The sequence below is a fragment of the Marmota flaviventris genome, chromosome 17 (assembly GCF_047511675.1).
Source record: "Marmota flaviventris isolate mMarFla1 chromosome 17, mMarFla1.hap1, whole genome shotgun sequence".
In the NCBI taxonomy this organism is placed as follows: domain Eukaryota; kingdom Metazoa; phylum Chordata; class Mammalia; order Rodentia; family Sciuridae; genus Marmota; species Marmota flaviventris.
Genome location: NC_092514.1, coordinates 8,211,537 through 8,237,041, shown reverse-complemented (window position 1 = coordinate 8,237,041; position 25,505 = coordinate 8,211,537). Strand labels below are relative to the sequence as shown.

Sequence of the window (25,505 nt, the reverse complement as noted above, 5' to 3'; positions counted from 1 at the left end):
GAAAGCTAATAGCTAACATTTCTTGAACGCTTTATGTCCAGTTGTTATTCTGAAGGTTTTATACATATCAATTCATTTGATCTTCATAACAATAGTACCTTACAGTAGTAGTAGGTCCTATTCCAATCCTTATTTTAGAGTAAATTGAGGCAGTCACACATCCAGTGAGTAACGGAGCTAAGTTTCAAACCCAAGGAGTAGACTCCTTTTCATCACAACCTATCAACTAACAAGCAAATGTTGTACTTTCTGACAAGAGGAGCAAAATCTGATTTAAATCATAATATAGCTGAATTACTGATATGTACAGTTAAGGGGGGGAAGGCACAAGCTAGCCAGCCCAAGGAAGAGTGTCTGCAATGCTCGCATCCTTGGTGGAGCCATTCTCATTTGTCTGTGACCAAGGGCTTGTTACTATAGTCTCTGCTAAAGTTATTCATCAACCTCCAACAATGAACCCATCAGTTGTTTCCCCAAATTAACTCAATCTTTAAAACTTAGAGAAAAGAATGTAGTCCACCATGTTCATAATGTTAAATAAATAAAACGTTGGAAAAAAGGTGTGCACAAACATTTGTCTACAGGGGCCATGAGAGGTCCCCTTTGGTCCAGTGTACTTCTGCGCTTTCTGGAGAACCAGTGGATCATAGAGAGAAACTGTCTGAGTCATTCTTCATTTCTTTTCTACCATGTATTTATTATGTTATAAAATGTATCTAGTAGGCATCTCTAATAACATGTTGAAAACTGAATTCATTTTTCTCCCAAAATCTGCTCCTTTCAGTCTTCCCTATCTCAGAAATAAGAACGACAATTTAATTCCCATTACCCAGGTGCTCAAAGCCCAAAACTTACAAACCATCTTTGATCTCTTTTCTCTCACATTCCAACTCCAGTCCATTAGACAATATTATGTCTTTATTTTTATAATTTTATTGAGATATAGTTGACCTACAATAAATTGCACATGTTTAAGGTGTACAATTTGATAAGTTTTGACATGAATATACCCATGAGACTATCACCAAAATCAAAAGAGTCTTTCATCCTTCTTTGTAATCCCTCCCCCTCTCCTTTTCTGTCTCCAAACATCTCCTGTCATTATAGATTGTTTTGCATTTTCTAGAATTTGATATAAATTATACAGCATTTTATTTATTTATTTTTCTGACTTCCTTCTTTCCAAATAAGCATTTGAAACATGCCCAGAATCTGACCACTCCTCTGCATCTGCTAAGCCAATATACAGGCCAAACCCACATCATAAGTCACCTGAATGATTCCCATAGCCTTCTTCTGTCCTTGCTTCTGCCCTCATTTTCCCCAGTATCTATTGTCCTGATGGCAACTAGAGTGATATTTTTAAATATAAATTTGATTGTGTCTCTCTGCTGAAAATCTTCCTATAGCTTCCCATTTCCAAATAAAAGGCAATGACTTTAGCCAGGCCTGGTCGTACTCATCTGTAATCCCAGCAGCTCAGGAGGCTCTCAGGAGGATCCTGAGTTCAAAGCCAGCCTCAGAAATGTAGCGAGTCCCTAAGCAACTCAGTGAGACCCTATCTCTAAATAAAATATTTTAAAAAGGACTGTGGGTGTTGCTCAGTGTTTAAGTGCCCCTGGGGGTTCAATCTCTGGTATCAGGAAAAAAAAAAGGAAAAAAAGCCATGACTTTATTATGGACTGCCCTGCCTTATTATGGACTGCTCTTATTCAATGTGACTCCCCTCATCCTTTTCTCCCCATTTCCTAACATTCTTCAATTGCTCTGTTAGTTCCATTTAAATACACCAAGCCCACCCCTGCGCTTCAGAGCATTTACACTTGCAACTGTGCCTCAACCTTAACTCCCCAAATCATCTGACTAGCTAACTACCCCCTCACTTTATCATGTCTCTGTAACAGTGGCATTTCATGTGATAAAGGCCTTCCCTGGCCACCCTACACAAAATAGAGCCTCTTGCCATGACTATCAAGCCCATCACCTTGCCTTTCTTTCTCTTCAGACTTGCCTTACCACTTTAGACTCTCTTACTACTTGCCTTACATTTGTTTATCTACTCGACTGCTCCAACCCAACCTCAAACACAATTTCCAACACGAGCAGGAAATTAGTTGTTTTGTTCACTACTGTTACATCAGTGACTAGGGAAATGCCTAGAATGTATGAGAGAGTTAACAAATGATTTGTTGGATAAACTCATGGTTCCAATGATATTATAAATATACTACACTATTAACCTAAACACATATATTAACTATTAAGCCCCCGTATATAAATAGTACTGAGAGGAAATAAGCTATGAGAACAAGGCATTTAAGGTCCACCTCTCAGCAGCATGCATCCTCAACTCCAGGAATGTACCCCTGAATGTGTTTGTTGTTGAATAAAAACATAGTTGTTGTGGAGAGTAGTTGTTTGGTTACATGATACTGGAATATTTAAGCAGATCTTTAAAAACTAGTTTTAATTTTTTTTTATTTTTCTTATTATAGAATATGGTATGTTGTAGAATTTTTCTTATTATAGAATAGAAATTAATGACAATTCATTGGTGGAAAAATCAGAATAGCAAAATGATCTAATTGCATATTATCTTCTTGATATTTACTTTGACTCATAATCAGATATAATTTTATATGCATAGTCAGTGCTTCCAGTTACTGAAGAACTAGCTGCTTAGTTTGTAGAGTTTTCAATATTTTGATTTATCAGCATTATTTTTTAAACTTATTGCCTTAAAGACATATTAACTAGTCTGGTGGATAATGAGAAGAAAATTTCTCAACTGGCCAGAATAAGGTAGTGGTAGTTCTTTCTACCAGGATACATACAATTAGTGGATGAATCAGCATTCACTTTTACTTATAGCATTTAAATATGTGGCACTGATGTTTAATATAAGGTTATGTTAAAAACCTTCAGAAAAGTAACAGGATAGAATGTGGTGGTGATTGTTGGCATGGAGATAAATAATCTCAAGTGCATTATTTTTTAATACCTCAAAGGGAATTCTTACGGGGTAAGAGTTGAGTAATTGTTAAAGGTAAATGTATCCAGTTTGGGTGGAGGGGACATAAAATTCTAAGATATGAAGGGTTCCTAATGTCGGAGTACAATCTAAATGAGACAAGAAAAACATATCTGAAACAAATAATTGGCAGCATAATAACATACACCATTGGAAACTTGTGAAGGCACTTGCCTAGGAGCATTCAGAAGGCCTAACGCTGCTGTTACCAGGAAGAACCTCATCTATTGTAAATGGTGTGCCAGAGAATAGTGTTAAACATTTATGGAGGACTAAATCTCTCCGAGAGGGGCAACATATTTACCCTTGCATATGAAACATTGGGAAAAAAGTGGACAAAATACAAACAACAACAGTTCTCAGATATTAGATAATAAGCAGCATAAGCGTGACCTCTAAGATAAAGTTAAGCACGAGAGATGAGTGCTAGGATTATCCCAATTTACTCCCTGGAAAGAATTTTTCAGGTCACATCCAGAGAAGGGAAATTCAAATAGAAAATCTCCTGAGTTGAAGAGATGGATTTCAAAGTCTGAAGAGACCAATGCAGCTAGAAGTCACAGAGCAGAATAAAGGAGAAAGTAGAGAACTGCAGAGGGAGGGAGAGTGTGTACATGCACTAGCTCTCTAGACATCCATGGAGGGTTCCCCTGAAGTCTGTGGTTAAGTAACAATGGGTGCACATATAAGGCCAGAGAAAGAACCTTCAGAAAGGAACAGGATAGAAGGTGGTGGTGCTTGTTGGCATGGAGATCAATTTTTGTAATCACCAGCTGGAATGGAAAATCTGTAATAAAAGGGCATCAAGTAACACATTCAGTAAAAGGCAAAAATTAGCCCAAGATTGAAGGTAACTCCTGTCTAGCAGAATCTTAAAAAGACAAAAATGTTTCCAAGATAGTGCAGAAAAAAGCTGTACACAGCTCAAGAATATTTAAAAGAATACAAAATATGTTTCCAAGATAGTTCAGCAAAAAGCTGTACACAGCTCAAGAATATTTAAAAGAATACAAAATATCCAATACTCAACAAGGTAAATTCACAATATTTGGAATCCAATAAAAATGTATGAGGCATGCAGAGAGGTAGGAAAATATAACCCATGTGGAAAAGAAAATTAATAGAAATGATCATTAATTACACTGTGATAGAGTTATTATACAAGGACATTAATACAGTTGTATACCATATGTTCAAGATGCTATGGAAAAGCATAAGCATTTAAAGGAGAAAAAAGAAGATATAAAAATGTCTAATTCAAGCTCAGATAAAACAATGGCTAAGGTGAAAATTACACTGAATGAGATTAACAGCAGATTCGACATTGAAGAAGTCAATATCAGCAAACTGAATATGCAGTGATAAAGACTCTCCAAAATCAAACACGGAGAAAGAGACTGAACTGAACAGAGCATCAGTATGCACAGCTTCAACCAGTCCAATATATGTGTTATGCTAGTTCCAAAAAGAGGTGAGAAAAACACATTTGAAGAAATAATAAATAAAAATGTTCTATATCTGATGAACACTCAGATTCAAAAAGCTCAATAAATAAGAAAAATGATAAAGATAACACAAATATACACTAATGCTTAAAACCAGTGCTAAGAAAAAAATTGAAAAGCATCTACAGAAATCAGATAGCATTATGTACAAAGGAGTGAAAGTAAAATGTCAAAATTCATTCAAGAACCATGCATACCAGAAAACAGTACATCAGCATTTTCAAGTTCTGAAAGAAAAAAACACTGACATCCTAGAATTGCATTCCAAATGAAAATATATTTCAAAATGATGTAGTCTTTAATGCAAAAGAATTAAGTTAAACGCTACCCCACATAAAAATTACCTCAAAATGGACCACAGACATAAATGTAAGAACTCAAAATGGACAACACATATATATGTAAGAACCAAAACTAAATGTAAGAAAGCATAGGTAAATCTTGGAGTAGACAATGACTTTGTAGTTAAGACACCAAAGGCCCAAGCACCAAAAGAAAAAATAATAAAGTAATGAACTTCATCAAATTTAAAACTTTTAAAGGCTACCATCGAAGAAAGTGAAAACACAATCATAGAAGAAAATATTTACAATTCATGTAGTTAGAATATAACTACCTAGAATATATAAGCAATTCTTATTGTTCAATATGAAAAGACAAATGGCAAGAAATTAGAATAGACATTTCTCCAAAAAAAATAGGCAAAAGCCAATAAGCAAATGAAAGGATACCCAGCACCATTAGGGAAATGTACAACCTCAGTGAGATACTACTTCACATCTATTAAGATGGTTATAATAAAAAAGATAATAATAAGTTGGCAAGGATGTGACTCAATGGGATCCCTCACACACTACTGGTAGGAATAGACTACAGACCTAAATGTAGCAGCTAAACCTATACAACTTCTGGAAGAAAATATAAAAAGCTGTTTGGCAGAGACTTTTAAAACTAACTAGCTCTCTCAGTGGTGGTATGCCCCTGAGTTCAATCCCCAGTACCAAAAACAACAACAACAACAAACTTTGTCTATTCTATATTCATTGTTATGGAAATGGAAAGATAAGCTGACAGACTAGGACAAAGTATTGGCAAAACATATATCTCTCAAGAGAATGATATCTAGGATATACAAATGATTTTTGCATCTTATTAATAAGAAAAATGACCCAATTTGAAAAGATGGGCAGAAGATTTTTTTCTTCACCAAAGTAGATACAAATATGGTGAATGTGCACATGAAAGGATATCCAACATAAGTTGAAATGTAAATCAAAACTGCAATGTTATTACACATACAGTAAGATGGACAAAATTTAAGACTGATCATAACAAATGTTGACAAAGATGAAGACTATGGTATCTCTCTTAGAACTGCAGAGTATAACATGTAGTACAAACAATGGCACAAACTGTTAGAAAACTGTTTGGCAGTTGCTTTAAAAATTAAATCACATCTGTCGAGATATTTACTCCAGAGAAATAAAAGCATACATCCACACTGAGACTTGTGCACAAGTATTCATGGTGGTTTTATTTGTAATAGTCAAAAAATCCCCAATGTTGGACTGTGGGAACATGTCTGTCTTACATGCCTCAGAACCCTTATACTCATATTAAACATATAGTAGGCATTTGATTACTAACTATTCCATGAATGTAGAGATTGATTTTTTTTACTGTTAATAGAGCTTCTCTTTTATTAAATATAACAGACAAAAGAAAATCACGTATAGCACAATGAATTATCACAAAGTAAACATATCCACTAAACCCTAACCCAGGTCAAGAGATTGGACATCAAATGCACCTTCATGAGCCCTCTCTCATTGCTCCCCTAATTATTCCCTCCGCTCCCCCAGAGTTAGGCAGTATTTTAACTTCTAATAACAAGGATTAGTTTTGCCTGTTTTGTTACTTTATACAGTGCAATCATACACATGTGTTCTTCGGTGTGTGGCTTTTTTAGCTCCATATGTATTTTTATAAGATTTATCGAAGTTGTTGAATGTGAATGTACTTCTTATTTTCATTGCTTAATAATTTTCCACTGTATAAATATAACCTGGTTTACTTTAAAAAAATCCCCAATGTATATCAATAGGAAAATAGATAATAAATTTTGGAAACATACTTAGCAAGAATAAAGAACTATTGATAATAGCAAAAACAGGGAGATTCTGAATGAAATAAACTAGACAAAAAGTAATATGCATTGAAAATTCTTTTTTTTTGTACTCCCTAGTACAAATATCCAGGGGTGCTCTACTGCTGAGCTACATCCCCAGCCCTTTTATTTTATTTATTCATTATTAATTTTTTTTTTTTTTGCTATCAGAGATGGAACTCTTGGGAACTCAACCACTGAGCCACAGCCCCAGCCCTCTTTTGTATTTTATTTAGAGATAGGTCCCACTGAGTTACTCAGGGCCTCGTTAAATTACTAAGGTTGGCTTTGAACTCCCAATTCTCCCGTTTCACCATTCTGAGCCGCTGGGATTACAGGTGTGTGCCACCATGCCCAGTTTAGTTTTTATTTTGAAACAGAGTCTGGCTCAGTTCCCCAAGTTTACCTCAAACTTGCGATCCTCCAGCCTCAGCCTCCTGAATATCTGGGATTACAGACTCTGACACCACCTCCCAGCAGATTCAGTTATATTTAAAGGTAGAAAGTTATAAACCAGGTGAATCCTAGTAAAGGTCTTAATAAAAAAATAATAAAAATAAAAGCACTATGCTTGGTCACAATATGGTAAGTCAGAAAATGACAACAAATATCCATTTTCTGTCAGGTTGACCAGAACAGTATCATTTCTCAATGGATTTCAAAGGGTCTCCTTCCTTCTTTCCCTGCCGTCCCTCCCTCCCTCCCTCCCTCCCTTCCTTCCTTCTTCTCTGAGTTTTGGCGTGTGTGTGTGTGTGTGTGTGTGTGTGTGTACATCATCTTCTGTGCCAGTGTAAGAGGTTTAGGCAATGGATCAACCTTTACACCTGTGCCTAAGGACCCCAATCTTGGATCTATCTCCAAGGGTGGAGGTGATTCTAGCTCCTCATTATAATCTCGAGAGTGGGAACTCCTAAAAAAATAAATAGGTCTTTCTTGGTAACACCAGTTTCCTCCTTGGTAAGAGTTAGTGTAATGGGAGGGTGGCAAGGGCCCTACCCTGCCACAAAATAAATGCTAAAATGTATTTTGGTACAAATTGTAAACATTAAAGAGTTAAAAGTAAGAGATGAGTCTTGGGATTTGACCTAGACCTGGGTAAGTACATAGGATTCAGATTCTAAAAAGAGAATAAAAGGCAAGTGAATTAAACAGCAGAAGAAAGACTCAGCAGAAAGAAGTATGTTTAAAGGACAGTAAGGACACCTCATTTTGCTAAGAGGAAAGGATTCTATAAAGGAAGACATATTTGTGTGCTTAGGTCAGATTATGAAATTCCTTGAAAATCAAGCATAAGGATTTAGACTTAATTGAATAAAAATGCAGAAAGTATTAGACTTTAAGTAAACGGATCATATAACTTAAGTGGAATTTAAACAAGTATCTTGTCCTTAAATCCAGGGAAGATGGAGGTTTAGGCTGGGCATGACCAGTAGGGCTGAGGCATTCCCCACAATTAAAAAGTCATGTCGAAGTGTACTGCACTAATGGAAGTGAGTCATATACAAGGCAAGGTCTTCTGCCAGCATCTACTGTTTGTCTAGCCCTGACAAATATTATTCCACTTTCAACTGTACAAAGAAAGAAACTCAAACATCTGAAATTGCCACTAATATATGGCATGTATATGAGTTCCTGTTTCTGGTTCTGCCTAATTTACCTTGGCATTCTTTCTATGGAGGTCAAATATTTGGTGTGTTGAAATAAATGCAGAACAGATATTGGGGACATGTGGCCTGTACATCTCAGTTTCCACAGTGCACTGTTGGGCTTTATCCATTTAGTTTTCAGAAATATAAATTACTTCCTTACCGGAACAACAGCAGAAGTAAGGAATATAGCCAAAAGGATTGTAGTAAGAGTCAAAAGTCTAATTGTGTGACTATAGGCAAATCATTAAATTTTCTGAGTCTCAGATATTTCATCTATACAAATATGGGTCAAAGTTAAAAATTTTATAGTTCATTTTTTAAGAAGAAAATGAGATAATATATGAAAGATTGCCCATTTATGTGGTTTAAATAATTATACAGCAAAATCCTGGCTGTTACAGCCAATATAGACAATTGACAAAGCAACAAAAGTCTTGGCAATAAATGCTTTCATCACTAAGGAGACATTTTTAGATAGTGCCTACTACTCTGGAAACTGTTCTCTTCTCACTGAAACAAAGTAAGGCTGATAACATCCTCCCAAAGTGTGCTTGGAAGATCACAAGCACCTCTTGGAGGAGACAGGGAGAGTGGAGGAGAAAATATGTTCTTCGGGATAACATATAGTCTACCAGAGCATACATTGAAGCAAAGCAAGCCCTCCTGAATCTTCAGCATTTTAATTGATGCATGCAGTATAAAATTAGAAACAGGGGCTGGGGATGTGGCTCAAGTGGTAGTGTGCTCGCCTGGCATGCGTGCGGCCCGGGTTCGATCCTCAACATCACATACAAACAAAGATGTTGTGTCGGCCTAAAAAACTAAACAATAAATATTAAAATTTCTCTCTCTCTTTCTCTCTCCTCTATCTCTCTCTCTCTCTTTAAAAAAATAAAATAAAATTAGAAACAGGACCATAATCACTATTATGAAGACTATACTCAGTGGGGGACACTGAACAAACATACATGGGAAAGTAAGTTCTCTGCGATTAGTATGAAAGCTCAGCCTTACCCAAATGCACATGAAATTTGAAATGGTTTGGAATACATAAGAGGACCAGTGAATGACATCAAACCCAAATGATGAAATAGAGAATCTGAACATGATCTTTCTCTTATTTCTCACTGATCCCTTAGAACCACCAATAGAAATATAATATTAACTCTACATGTAAATTAAATTTTCTAGAAGTCATATTTTAAAAAGACAGACGAGCTTCATTTAATAATGCATTTTACATAATTCAATATATTCAAAATGTTATTCTTTTAACTTGTAATCAAAATAAAAATATAACTGTTATTTTACATTCTTCACAATAAGTCTTTGACATCTGACTTATGGCACATCTCAGTTCAAACTGGGCACATTTAAAGACAGTCACAGCATAAGAAAGTAGGGATTGTAAATTAACACTAGGCCATACCATATACTTGCACTTATTTTTAAAAAAGTCAAGTTTAAAAGTATGTGTTAGGTTTTAAAATATTTTGGGCCAACCTCTCTTGGTACTTACGCAGAAGTGAGAAAAGATGATTGAAGGTATCTCAACATCCCTCTTTTTTTTTTTTTTTTTTCACTGAGAGGTTAAGATTTCTGTTGCAATAGCTAGGGATTGCATTGTCATTTCAGATGAATCTCAAGTCTGTAATCAAAAAGTGTAAGTCATCATTAGGTTCCTATACTTGTCATTCTTTTATTATTTTTCATTGTTATCTTAAATATATTTACTTCTTGACAAACATAAAGAAATAAAGAATTATATTTAAATGGATAATAAAACAATTTGATCACATAAAATCCCTTTTCGTTTTAGGTAGACCTACTGGTACAAACAAGTCACCTGGGTGGTCTATTTTTCTTTGGTAACAGGGATTAAACTCAAGGGCTCTAGACCACTGAGCCACATCTCCAGCCCTACATTGTATTTTATTTAGAGATAGGGTCTCACTGAATTGTTTAGGGCCTTACTTTTGCTGAGGCTGGCTTTGAACTCACGATCCTCCTGCCTCAGCCTCCAGAGCCACTGGGATTACAGGCATGCAGCACTGCACCAGGCATCTGCTCTGTTCTCTTACTTAACTGCAACTGTGTTTTCCTTGCAGTTAAGTAAGAGACCTTGGTAGATTGCTTCTTTGCACCAGGGTTTCTTGATAGAACTCTATTGGTACTTTGGTTTGGACTGTTCCTACTAGCTGAAGGTTATATACTATCCATGGGCCTGGCCAAAAAATGTTAGTAGTTTCCTCAGTCATGGTGAAACAACAACAAAATGCCCCCAGGCATTTCTAAACTTCTCTTGATAAGACTAGAATCACTCTCCCAGTTTGAGAGTCACTGCTTGAAACTTTAGTTAAACTCTGATCATTTAACAAAGCACCTTTAGTTGTAAGTATCCTATATTTTGTAGTTTGCAAGTATTCTGTATTTTGTAATTTCTCTTATCAGCTAAAAAGAAAGGATTATAAAATCAACATTTAAGGCCCGGTTTCATGATGCACACTGTAATCCCAGTGGCTCTGGAGGCTGAGGCAGGAGGATCTTGAGTTCAAAGTCACCCTCAGCAATTTAGCAAGGCCTTAAGTAATTTATGGATTCCCTATCTCAAAAAAAAAAAAATGTAAAAAAGGGCTGGTGATGTGGATCAGTGGTTAAGCACCTAGATTCAATCCCCTGTGCCCATCCTCCACAAATCAACATTTTAAAAACCAGAAGCACTAAAACATCAAAAAAACCCAAAGGCCCTTGTAAACACAACTGACTTTGCTTCAAAGGTTTTTTGCTTTTTGTTTTCCACTTCAAGTTAACACTACCTTTTAAAAAAATCACATTTTTGAATTTATTTTTTCTGACCTCTAAGAAGGATCTTACATTTTTCTACTTCCCTTTCCAAGACTATTTCCTCTTTTGCACTGTGTAATCTTAAATTTAAATCTGAATTAGTTGCATTGATTTTCCTTTGTGTTAATAGTCAAATTATGATACAATTTGAATTATTGAAATGCATATGGAGGGGTTTCTTTTCTTATTTTTAATGAAAACTCATGTTTTTAAAATTAGCACCTAGGGGACTATAGGTGGAGACTTAATATGTAGAGTCATCAGCATGATAATTGTAATTAAATAAACACAAATCAGTTCATGCTAGCTGATTTCATTTACCATTATAATCAGCTTTCTCCTCTATAAAACAGCACAATTAGTCCTAAATTGACATTCACTAATTGTATATTAGAGTTTCAAGGAAAACAATGAAGAGTTAGTGACTATCATAATGATTGAGATGTGTTTTGACATCAGTAATTATTATTATTTTTAAGATGGGGGTCTTGGTATGTTGCCTAACCTGATCTCCAACTCCTGGACTCAAGCAATCCTCCTGGCTTGGTCTTCTGAGTAGTTAGGACTACAAGTCACCAAACCAGCCTAGTAATTATTGTTTAGTAGATCTCTTTTTGGACACTAAAATCACTACTAATATGATTGTATATGTTTGAAATTGATTTTATGAGCAACATAAAGATTTGATGCAATTCCCATCAAAATACCCATGAATTGGTGTGAATATAATTTGTATACAACCAGAGATATGAAAAATTGTGCTCTATATATGTAATATGAATTGTAATGCATTCTATTGTCATATAAATTTAAAATAATACTAATAATAATAATAAATTTCATTTTTCCAGAACTAGAAAAAACAGTCCTGAAACCCATTTGGAAGAATAAAATATTCAAAATAGCCAAAGCAATTATAAGTCAATAAAGCAAGCTGGAGGCATCATCAAAATACCTGACTTCAAATTATACTACAAAGCTATTGAAATAACCACTGCAAGTCTATGTCATAAAACCAGATACACAGACCAATGGGAAAGAAGAGAAGACACAGAAAAAGATCCAACACAGTTAACAGTCATCTGATCCTTGACAAAGGTGCCAAAAACATATTGGGAGAAAAGACAGGCTTTTAAACAAATGGTGCCAGGAAAATTGGTTATCCATATGTAGACAAATAAGACTAGACCCTGTACAAACTTGAAAGACATCAAAAGCCCAGGAATTAGACCAGAAACTATGCAAATCCTTGGAAGAAAATATAGGTTTGAGACTCCAGCATATAGGTACAGGCAATGACTTTCTTATTAGAATTCCTAAAGCTCAGAAAATAATGACAAGAGTTAATAAACAGAATGGCATCAAATTAAAAAGCTTCTGCACAGCAAAGGAAACAAATAGTAACATGAAGAAAGAACCTACGGAATGGGAGAAAATATTTGCTAACTACTCTTTTTTTTTTAAAGAGAGAGAGAGAATTTTTTTAATATTTATTTTTTAGTTTTCGGTGGACACAACATCTTTGTTTGTACGTGGTGCTGAGGATCGAACCTGGACTGCATGCATGCCAGGCGAGCGCGCTACTGCTTGAGCCACATCCCCAGCCCTGCCAACTGCTCTTTTGACACAGGATTAATATCCAGACTATATAAGAAACTTTAAAAAACTTAACATCAAAACCTCAAATAACCTAGCTTAATTGGGCAAATGAATTAAACAGACACTTCTCAAAAGAAGAAATAAAAATGGACAACAAATCTATGAAAATGTTCAACATCATTAGCAATTAGGGAGATGCAAATCAAAACTACAGTGAGCTTTTATCTCTAGTCAGAATAGCAGGCATCAAGAATATGAACGATATGGGGCTGGGGTTGTGGCTCAGCAGCAGATCGCTTGTCTAGTACGTGCAAGGCCCTGGGTTCGATCCTCAGCACCACATTAAAATAAATAAATAAAAATAAAGGTATTGTGTCCAACTACTTAAAAAAATATGAAAAATAATAAATGCTAGAAGAATGTGGAAAAGAAGGGACACTTTTTTCTCTGTTGATAGGATTGTAAATGAATATAACCACTATTGAAATCAGTATGGAGGTTCCTCAAAAGACTAGGCAGGAAACCACCATATAACCCAGCTATACAACTACTCAATGTTTATCTTAAAGAATTAAAGTCATAATACTAGAGTAGTACATGCATACCCATGTTTATAGCAGCACAATTCACAGTTGCCAAACTATGGAACCAAACTAGGTGCTTATCAAGGATGAATAAATAAAGAAAATGTGGCATATACACAGAATGGAGCTTTATTCAGCCATAAAGGTGAATTATGTCATTTGCTGGAAAACGGATGAAACTTGAGAACACTCTTGTTACACAAAATAAGCTAAACTCATAAGGTCAAGGGAGCATATGTTTTCTCTCGTATGTGGAAGCAAGAGAGGAAAAAGGAAAAGAAAAGTGAAAATCAAAAGATCAGTAGAGTGTAGGAAAGGGACCAGGAGAGGGAGGAGTGAAGGGAAAATACTGGGGAATGATATTGGCCAAACTGTAGTGTTATATTGTGCATGTGGAAATATGTAACGACAAATACTGCCATGATTTACGACTGTAATGTATCAACAAAGAAATGGAAAAAATAAAAGAAAGCAAACAAAAAGAACAAAATTGCCTTCATGTATGTATGTATATATACAGCCTAGCCAAACATCTGTTGTGAGCATAAACATTAATTAATACTCGGGAACAGTGATGAGCAAATCATAGCTGTCAGCCTGACACTGTTTTTTTTTTTTTTTTCATTATTCTCTTTATTGCTTTTTTCTCTTTCTTTCCTCCCTCCCTCCCTCCCTCCCTTGCTTCCTTCCTTCCTTAAGTAATCTTCCTGCCTCAGCTTTCTGAGTAGTTGCAAGGACACCAAGGTGCCCAACAATAACACTTGCTTTTGTAAACAAAGTTTTATTAGAACACAGAAGCTTATATTATTTACCCACAGTCTAGGCTGTTTTTGTGCTACACTGGCACTTGAGTAGCAATGAAGACTTGCCTACAAAGTCTAATATATTTATTATCAGTCTCTTTTCAGGAAAAGTTTGTTGATCCCTGATTAGATTATAGATTAAAGTCAGCAGAATAAATACATAAACATTTCTTTTCTTACAACTAAAATTGGCTGTATGAAATGAGATAAATGATCTGTTAGTTGCCAAGATAAATGTCTCTTCCCTATAGAAAGTGTGTATTCAGGACTAGAAATCTTGGCACTGTGTCATGTCAAATGTAGGAAAAAACCTGGCAGCTCATTTTGATGAGACTTAAGAAATTTATTTTCCAGGGCATTTTGAGGTCTAAACTTTGTAGATAATACAGGGAAGAACATTTTCATCTGCAAATAGATTATGTTCATTATTAGTTTGTAATCATTTCACAACTATCATATAATATTAAAGCATCATAACAGACTGCCTATTGGATTGTAATAGAAACTTTTATGACTCTAGCCATTAACTTGTATTTTTCTAGTTATTTTAGACCCATACTTTTAAGCTAGTGCTATTGGTAAAATATATGATTATTTAAGTCTGATTGCCTTACTGATTTTGACCAGTTTATTTTTCAGATATCCATTTTGGGGTTTACTCTTTCAATTAATTTTGGGTCCCATGGGCAATGAAATTGTTGTTGAGTATGTAAGATGTTGCAGTTTCTATGTAAGTTCACCTAAGTGTCTCTACCACTATTGATGGGCAAGGATATAAGTAATTTAGTACTTTTACTTGAAACTATTATAGATCTACTGTACTGGATTTGTTTTCCTGACACAAAAGAGTATAAAACTAGAAACACATTTTCAGGTATTAATTTCAGACATGACTGTAGGCCTGGTGCACAAAACACACTTAATTAGGGGGATGAAGCTCAAGTAAGATGGTGGTCATACTGAGTTAAGGAGAAAATTATCAAAGTGCAAGATTATCATAGTGGTTGGAATTTTGTGGACAAGAATGTCTGAGCTATGTATGGTGTGTGCAATGTGATTATATGTGTGTGTGTGTTAGAGAGAGAATACTAAAAGCCTGGAGGAAATTCATTTTTGATATGAATGTACCAGATGAGACTCTTTAAGGCTTAGCAGAGTTTGACTGCTATAAAGGAGACTGAAGATGATGCTAAATGGCAATGTTGGAAGAAATTAGGTTTCCAGCAGAGTCAGGTTGCAGCAGCTTCACTAGTATATCAGGTACTTAATTGAGAGTTCAGAAATAAGCCTTAGCAAAAAGAACCACACACAAAAGAGTAAAGGGAAAATGGTAGACCTAAATTTGAAACCAAAATTGATTCATGCTAAAAATGTATGTGGCAGCCAGAAAGGAAAAAGGAAAAGAAAGGTGTGTGTGTGTGAAAGGAATCTCACGACAATCAAAGGGAGATCAGTAGAATAGAGGAAAGGGATCAGGGGAGAGAGGAAAGCAGGTAGAAGAGAAATACTCAAGAAAGATATTGGCTAAGTTTTATCACTATATTGTACATATGTATGAAAACATAACAACAAATCCCACCATTATGTACAAGTATAATGCACCATGAAATATGGAAAAAAAGAAAAATACCAAACCTAGCCAGGCGCGGTGGAATATGCCTATAATCCCAGTGACTGGGGTGGATGAAGCAAGAGGATCACGAGCTCAAAGCCAGCCTTAGTATATCGAGGTGCTAAAGCAGCTCAGCAAGACCCTGTCTCTCAGTAAAATACAAAATAGGTCTGGGGATGTGGCTCAGTAATTGAGTACCCTGAGTTCAATCTCTGGTACCAAATAATAATAATAATAATAATAATAATAATAATAATAATACCAAATCTAATATGATCAAAACAATTTACCAGTAATTAGCCTGTATGACACATAAAACAGAATATCCTTTATAGGAAGACAACATAATCCAGACTTCCTATGATGTGTCATCTATAAATGACCAGAATATAATTAAAAATTTTTTTTTTTGGTACCAGGGATTGAACCCAGGGGTGCTTAACCATTGAGCCACAACCTCAGCCCTTTTTTTGCATTTTATTTAGATACAGGGTCTCATTGAGTTGCTAAGTGCATCCCTTAGTTGCGGAGGCTAGCTTTGAACTCTTGATCCTCCTGCCTTAGCCTCCTGAGTCGCCGGGATTACAGGCATGTAGAATATCATTAAATTTTGCCAGAATGCAAAGAAGATAGAAAAATGAGAACAACAAGAGAAAATATCACATATAAAAAAAGTTCCGTGAGCTGACCCAGATGTTAGGATTAGCAGAAAAAAAATTTAAATAGTTTTTATAACTAGTTTCAAGGAGTTAAAGAAAAGCTTAATCATAATGAATAAGTAGATATGGGTGTCACTATATAAATGAAAAATTTCTTTTAAAAGAAATAAAAAGTATAGTATTTGAAATGAAAAATTCATGAAACAAATCTATCATCAGATTGTATAGTGCAAAAACAACAAAAAGTTAACTTGGAGATAGACCAATAAAAATTATCTGGTCTAAAAATCAGAAAGAAAAAAATAGAGATGTGGTTACTATCAGTACAAAGTGACCTAACATACATATAATTAGATTTCTAAAAGAATAGAGGCATAAGTTGTACAGAAAAAAATATTTAAGATAATGATGGCTAAAATTATCCCAAATTAACAAAAAAGATGTTAACAGATTTAGGAAACTCAGTGGATACTAAGGTTAGTTACAAAGCAAATCACATCTAGATGCATCAGAGTCAACTGTAAATAATCAATTAGGAGGAAAAAGGTCTTGAAGGCAATTAGAAAAAAGTGGTGTGTTATGCATTGGTAAAAATGACTAAAATAATAGCTGACTTCTTATCAGAAATGAGAAGTTAAAGTTAATGGAAAGGTTTAAGGTGCTAGAAGACAAAAACTGCAAATCCAGGATAAATACTCTTCAAAACTGAAAGCAGAATAGACATTTTCAAATAAATAAAAAGTAAGAAAATTCAATACCAATAGATCTCTACTATGAACAATGCTAAAAGAACCTCTTCAGGATAAAAGGAGATGATCCACCAGCTAGAAACAGATGCACTGTGTGTTTTAGTTCACTGTGTAATAAACTTAATGATTTAAAATAAAAATTCTTTGTTATTTCTCCTTATTCTATAATTTGGCATTACATAACCTGATGGGTCCTTTGCTGTAGGTTATTTATTACTGCTTATGTGGTTTCCTTTAGCAGGGATTGTTTAACCAAAGGTAGAACTGACAAAATAGCTTCGTTTACATGTCTGCTAGCTCAACTGGTTGGGTCAGGCTTTTCTCCTCAAATGCTTTTAGTCATTCAGTCATTCTAAAATTTTTTATTTGTTGATTGGATTCCTAGAGGATAAAAGTAGAAGGTATACACCTTCCCAAGGATCTCTAGGATTGACATGGTATCACTTTCACCAAAAATATATTTTGTTCATTAAAACAAGACAAAATACCAGCCCAGACTCAGCAGGTAGGAAAATAGATATTACTTCATAATGAGAGAAGCAACATGATACAGGAATGTGAAGAATTTGGGGTAGATATTTTTAAAGACAATGCACCATAAACAGAAATGAAAAGTACTAGAAATAGTAAAATGTAGGTAAATATAAAAGGCAATATGTATACATATTTATTCTTTTAATTTCTTGGAAACATGACTAAGGTAAAAAATGTATACAGCTGTAATATGTATGACGACAAAGCACAAAAGACTTGGGGAGATGTGAGAAAGTATCACAATTTAAACTATGAAAACTGTGATAAATTAAAGAATGCATTTCATAATTCCTGGAAACATTGCTAAAACAATAATGTAAAGCAATACAGCTAAAAGCAAATGGATAAATTAAATAAAATTTAATTTTTATTTAATGTAATTTTATTTAATTAAATAAAAATATGAATAGAACGAAAACAAGAAATAGATAATAGATAAAAATACATCATGAATAGTAAGCCAATAAGAATGCAGAGGCTATACTAACATCAGATGAATTTAAATTCAAGATAAAGAGTTTTATAAGAAATAAGAAAGACATTTCATAATACCATAATGTGTTTTTTAAGAACACAGAAACATGACACCATACAACCAAACATTTATATGCCCCAAATATATGAAAGCTGACAAAACTGAAGAGACAAATCCATACTTTGAATTTTTAACACCCTTTTAATAACTGATAGTAACACTATAAAAAAATCACTAATGATACACAAGAGTCTGAACAAAACTATCAACCATCTTAACCTTATTGACATTGACAGACAATACCCAACAACTCCAGAATATATATTCTTTTCTAGTCCTCATGGAAATTTGCAAGATAGGTTATATTCTTGGCAAAATAATCAGTTTCAAAAAATTTTAAATATTGAATTTCAGTTTGTTTTCTGATCACAGTAGAAATAAATGGGGTATTCTTTAATAAAACTGGTCATTAAATAAAAGCCCTGCAAATCATCAATAAACAGTATTTTAGTTATCTATTGCTATATTTTTAAAAATTCCAAAATTTAGTAGCTTTAAAAAAATAACCATTTGCCGGGAGTGGTGGTGCACACCTGTAATTCCAGTGGCTCAGGAGGCTGAGGTAGGAGGATCGCAAGTTCAAAGCCAGCCTCAGTAATGGCGAGGCACTAAGCAACTCAGTGACACACTGTCTCTAAATAAAATACAAAATAGGGCTAGGGATGTGGCTCAGTGGTCGAGAGCCTCTGAATTCAATCCCCACTACCAAACAAACAACCATTTTATTTCTCATAATTTTGTAAGTCAAGACTTTAACCAAGGTTCTGCTCTAGTGTCACCTAGGCTCACTCATACAGCGAACGCCTGATTTAGACTACAAGATCTGAAATGGCTTTTTATGTCCCGAACTAAGGTGCTGACTGTTGGCTTCATGTAGTCTCCCTTTCCATGTGGTCTTTCATATGTCAGGGGCTTTCTTCATATGGACTCTCCCTCCAGCAAGATAGCCTGGGCTTCTTTACAGTGTGGCACAGGGTACCAAAGAGAAGAAAAAATGAGTTTGTGCCTTTAAAGGATACAGTCAGTCCTTCCTCAAGTCTCAATCTTGGGTAGGATCTTGGTCCATGCATTTTGGGGGAATTTATAGTTGGATGACATTTTAATCTACATTACTATGTGAAATGTCTTTGTTTTTATGATTTCATTTTTGCTACATTGTTTCTTTTCCATACAATTAACTACAATATAGGATAACCTATTAATGATAACGTCTCTTCAATTGGTTGTGAAGCTTGCTCTATAGTAATTTATACAGAAAGGACTCATGGGAATAATATTCTCTAAATGACAATTTCCTGATTTAAAAACATAATTTGTAGCCAGTACAATAGTGCATGCCTATAATCCTATCTACTTAGCAGGTTGAGGTAGGAGAATGGTAAGTTTGAGGAGAGCCTGGGCAACTTGGTGAGACTCTGTCTCAAGAAAAACAAAAACAAAACAAACATTAAATGAAACTGCAGATGTAGCTCAGTGGTAGAGCACTTCTCAGTTCAATCCTCAGTGCTGGGGGAGAGGGGGAAGGTCATTCATCACCATACTAAGATACTCCTTAGAGAAAAGTAATTGCAAGAACATTGTTCTCCTCCCTTGGGATATGTTTTTTTTTTTTTCTAGATTGGAATCTAGAAAAACTTTTGTGTGCTTTGTGCTCTCATTATGGTTATGTGGCTCTTTAAATCTTCTTCATGCAATTGGATGTAATATCATAGATTTTTTTTTTTTTTTGGTGGTGCTGGGGATTGAACCCAGAGCCTTGTGCGTAGGAGGCAAGTACTCTTCCAACTGAGCTATATCCCCAACCCCAGTGGATTTTTTTTTTCCTTTGGAGGGGAATCTCTTCTCAACACATTTTGTGCCAGATTGTACTTGAGAAAGGGAAGTGATATGTACAGCATGGAACGATATTAGTTTCTAATTTTCCCATTTTTTTAAAAATTTATTTATTTTTAATTCTAATTTGTTATATATGACAGCAGAATGCATTACAATTCATATTACACATATGGAACACAATTTTTCATATCTCTGGTTGTACACAAAGTATAGTCACATCAGTTGTGCCTTTTTTTATTAAGAGAGAGAGAATTTTTTAATATTTATTTTTTAGTTCTCCGCGGACACAACATCTTTGTTTTTGTATGTGGTGCTGAGGATATAAACTGGGGCCCCAGGTATGCCAGGCGAGTGTGCTACCGCTTGAGCCACATCCCCAGCCCCTAGTTGTGTCTTTACATGTGTACTTAGGGTAATGATGGTAATCTCATTCCACTGTCTTTTCTATCTACTATTTAGATGTGTTTGAGAACTTCAAGAAAAATCAGAAAAACTCTTCCCTATTTTCATGAGAGCATGAATTTTTAGCCATATAAAATGTGTCCTGATGGGTTTTGGTTATATTTTTATACCTCATGAAAAGGGAAGAAATTAAATTAATTAATTAAAACAAAAGACGAGATTTAAGACAAATCTCCCTAGTACAAGTAATTCTGGTTTTCCTATATCTCATTCAACATTTTCCTGAATGTACCCAGATACACTTAACATTTCTTCCCTGAGGGATAATTAACACTGTCACATACTTTGACAAGTTTATACATACACACACACACACACACACACACACACACACACACACCGTACCAAAAGCCATAATTAAATAATTGCACCTGGAAGTAGCAAGCATAAGGTTTCAAAGGTCTCATGCAATATTAACCCACAAATTCTAAATGTACTTATGATTGTGGAATCCCATTTTTAATTACAACATAAATTAACAAATCTAAATAATACAACTACCATAAAGCTAAAATTCTCATTTATGCAGCTATGAGTTAAATGAAATATAATACCACAATCTATTGCATTTTCTGGCATGAAAGCAAAAACACAATACAAATTTAGGCTTTTCTATCAAAATTACAAGAACTAACCTTCTACCCAGAAGAATCCAAAGACACACAAAAGCATCTGCATTATTTTACATATGAGGTATATGGAAAAAAGTCTCTCCCCAAAGTAGTAAGAAACAACTTCTGATTTCCTAAGAAACTTGTATTTTACATTTGTTTTTTTTTTCCTGAATCACTTACGCAGCCACAAAGAAACTCAGATATTAAAGAACTAGAGAAGTTAACAGATGTCCTTTTCAATAGCCAACAGTCACCAAAGACTGTGACAAAAGAAAATAGACATAAGTATTCCATGTTACTATGCACAAGCAAGCCCAAAGTTTTACTGCTTCACTAGTTAAATCACTAAATGTTAAGCATTATTTCATGAACTTAAATGAAATCTGGTATGTAAAGAGAAAAAATACGCGATAAGTGAAACTTACTATTTCACAGAAATATTAGTATTATTTTAGATTATTTTACTCCATCTAAAATAATCCTGTGACCTTGTGGAAACAGTCCTGGGTTAAACACTTAAAGTACATTCCTTTACCAAATGTACCAGTACATTACTGCTCTGAAAGCATTCAATATGTCTACTATGTTCTCTAGATGTGTATTCATACACTGGTTTAAGCCATTTGCAGAAAATCAACAGAAACCCTTAAAAACGTTTGACCTGACATGCAACTTTAAGACATGTGAGTTTTAAATTAACAGATCTTTACATCTTTCGTAATGGAAATTATCAGAATATACTCTGAAAGTTAAGTGATTCTTCCACAGAACAAATTTAACTTGACCTCCTAAATGGTACAGATTTGACACACCATTTAGAAGGCTAAAAGAAATACTGATTTACTTCTTCTCTAAAGAAATACTGTTCAACGAAATTATAATGCAAGTTACACACGTAATTTTGAATTTTCTAATATCTATGCTAAAATGATAAAAAATACAATTTTTAAAACACTTACTAAACATGCCAAATATTATTTCAAGATGTAATAAATATCTTCAAAATATTTATTCTTTTACAAATTGTACTAAGTTTTCAAATTCCAGTATGCATTTCACACTTCCAGCATATCACATTTTCAACTAACCACAACAACCTGGTCCATAGTCAGAATATGGCTAGTGGCTACACTATTGAACAGTATACTTTTTAAGTAATATTTTGAGATCTGACATACCACTCTGTTTATAATTAGTTCACATTCATGTCTCCTTTTTAAACTGAAATGGCTGCAACTACAAATATAAGGAAAACTGTTAATTCACTGGATAAATCAGGATCAGATCCCCCTTATCTGGGGATGTGGTTAACACACACAATAAGTAGCAAATGGATTATTCCTTATTATGTCTCAAGTAGACTTCAGAGATGGTGCTGATTAACATGAGCAAACACAATTTGTAGCAAAAACACAGGTTAAACACCAAAACATTTTTATATCAAATCATAGCACTGCCTTAATTCTAGCATCCCTTCCCCTCTCATTCTTGAGCACATACTTCTATGCAATTTATTTATAATATTGCTCTCTAAATTTGATAAATTTTGTCAACCATACAGTCACCATTCAAAAATAAACAGAACACTATATAAGACACAAATGAAAAAAATCAACCAGCTACTTTTAATACAATTTGTCAACCAATCTTAAATTCTGAGTTCCACTGAATTTGATTCTTCTCACAATTCCAATTAATTTACTGCTAAGAATTTTCCCAAGTCATTAGGATATTTGCTTAAAATGTAAATAATTCCAACTACGTGTTTTCTAGAAAATAACAACTACAACCATAGCTTAGCACATAAAATTTGTCCTTTAGGCAAGTTACTTAATAAATCAAACAGAAACAACTATACTCCTGTTTAATGCTTTTACATTTTGTAACACCATATTCAACAATTTCTAAATTTGGAAAATCAGTTCAGATTGCACACAAGCACTAACTTAAAAACTTAAAACCGTACAGGTTTCTACAAAATACTTGTGAATAAATGTATTCCACAGAAAAATCAACACCACTCAAATCTCAGCAAGAAGCACAAGATCAGTATATTCATAAGTACAGAATATATGATACATGCTAAAGAGTATTTTCTCCTAATTTAACTTAATTCACCTAGGCAATTTTTGTTTAAAGAACTTGCAAAGCTTTAAGGAAGCAAACATAGCTAGCTAGCCTCTTCTGCTGCACCTACATACAAGGATAATACATTAATCTCCTGATATCGTTCCACAATTTAGAAATCAAAATAACAAAATTTGTTTCTTACCTGCAGTTAGGAGAGGATTAAGGGTTATTTCAGCTAGCTCCTTCTGAATTCTGTTAGTGAAATAGGAACAGACAAAAAGGATTTGAGACAGTCTACAGAATAACCAGAAAATCAGAATGCCCTCTACCATCATGCAGGTAAATGCAAGGCTGGTTTTGCCTTCAGTAATGCTAACATGGCTGCTTCCTCTTTGTTCTCAGAGGCATAATCCAAACTCCTTAACAGAAAATTTCAGCTTTTTTCTCACTTGCTACTGTAAATAGGTAAGTCATTTACATCTGATTTGAGAAAGTCCTCCACTACTACTCAACAAAAGGATATAAAATCTACTTTAAAACTCTTTTTACCAAAGAAATTCTCTTTTCAAGCTTATATACAAACGAGACAAAACAGAAGGAGGAAAAGCACTAGAATATTTTTGACAATGACTTCAAATCCACTTTTAGTGTGGTAAAAATTACAAAGCTATTGCAAGAGCACATTAATAGTTTTGTCAATATTTTATCTGTTTTAAAAAAAGTTTAAAATTTACAAATACCTTTACCAATGAAAAACTTCCAAGGACTATTTTAGCAATCTTACTTAACCATTTCTTTTCTCTGATCTTAGGTACAGCCCGTAAATGTAAATTTCATACTCTTGGAGGAAAGAGGGCCTTGAGGTAAGGGGAAAAAGAGCATTTCTCTGATTTTCTTGAAACTTAAAATGTTTCCAAAAGTTGTTTATTGTTCTCTCCACAAGATTACAACACACCGAGAAGAATTTTAAAGTATTTCAAAGACTGCTGCTATTCAATATAATATTCTCAAGTTCATTAATGTTTGATTAATGGTGCAATGACGGTGAAAATGTATAGAAAAATAAGAACATGAATAAAATGCAATAATTGATCAGTTTTTATATTTTCTTTTTCTTTTAGTTGTGATCAATGAAAAACAACAAAACATCAACATTAGGTAATGCTATAGGTACATTTTATGTTTGATACAAGAGTTCTACTCAATACAACCACTATCACTAATGGAGTCCCATTGATGGATTTTTTTGCCATCATAGAAAATAAAAGTCAGCAGGAAACAAATAATCTTTCACTTACAACCAACAAAGTGTTTTTTCCTGCTGTTGTTTTTCACTACTATGTCAAGAACATCCACGAGTTTTAAAGATGTGCAAAGTTTTAATAGCAAAGTGACTCCTGAGATTGTTAATGGCTACTTTTCAGTTTTATTTGTTCTCACAAGAACAAGGAGGGATAACTATAACTACAAAAAAATTATACCTATTATGAAGGATTTAAAGACTTGTTTGTAAAACTAAGCAAATTTAAAATCTGCTTTCAAAAAAAGCCAAGGCCTGACATTCAACATTTTTAGCAAATATAAACTTTTTTGATCATTTCCTTTCATGAAAAGTGACACATTTCCTTTTATGAAGCTGCCACCACAGATGCCTGGACTGACACCCACGTGGACATGTGCTAATTTCACTCAAGAGTATAACTCACAAAAGGAAACATCCCCAATGTACCATCTAATTCAGTTTCACAAATTTTCCTGGCCAACTCCTTAAAATGTCAGGATGAGAATTCAGTCTCTAGGACTCTTCCTGAAATTACCAAAGTACAGAATAGGTTTGCTTAGAAGCATAATTTTAGTGAGGACGTTTTCATGTCCCCCTAAAGGATGACAATTCATTCAAGTACAAATAAAATTGGTCATGAAGTATTTCTGGAGTATTGTTCTTGATGTAAAAATAAAAGCATCCAATTGCTTGGAAGACAACCTGACAATGTTACCTTTTAGCACTAGTGGATAACTTAGCAGTGGTTTTGCTAGAGAGTTTGGTGCTCTTCTTCTGCTGGGTGGCAGAAGGTTCTTTCTTCATGATCTTCAGGCTCTGGAGCAGCAGGGTCTTCCTGGTCCGAATTTGAACTGCCACTGCTGGTGCTGGGGCTGTCATCATCGGACATTTGCTTACCACTGGCCATTTGATGAAGTTATCACTTGGAAAACTTTTTTAAAGAGAAAAGAGAAGAGGGAAGAAATGTTAA

General features: G+C 34.4%; 1 protein-coding gene across 3 annotated transcripts in view; it reads right to left on the bottom strand.

Annotated features, from left to right (window-relative positions):
* The window catches only part of LOC114082949 (transport and Golgi organization protein 1 homolog), a 76,058-nt gene that overhangs the window by 49,865 nt on the left and 688 nt on the right, over positions 1-25,505 (bottom strand). For all 3 annotated transcript variants that reach the window (XM_071603735.1, XM_071603736.1, XM_071603734.1), the window contains exons 2-4: positions 25,251-25,466; positions 23,456-23,505; positions 9,872-10,000 (exon numbers count right to left, since the gene is read on the bottom strand). The gene's annotated coding sequence lies outside the window, so the exon portion shown is untranslated. The remainder of the gene's footprint in view (positions 1-9,871; positions 10,001-23,455; positions 23,506-25,250; positions 25,467-25,505) is intronic.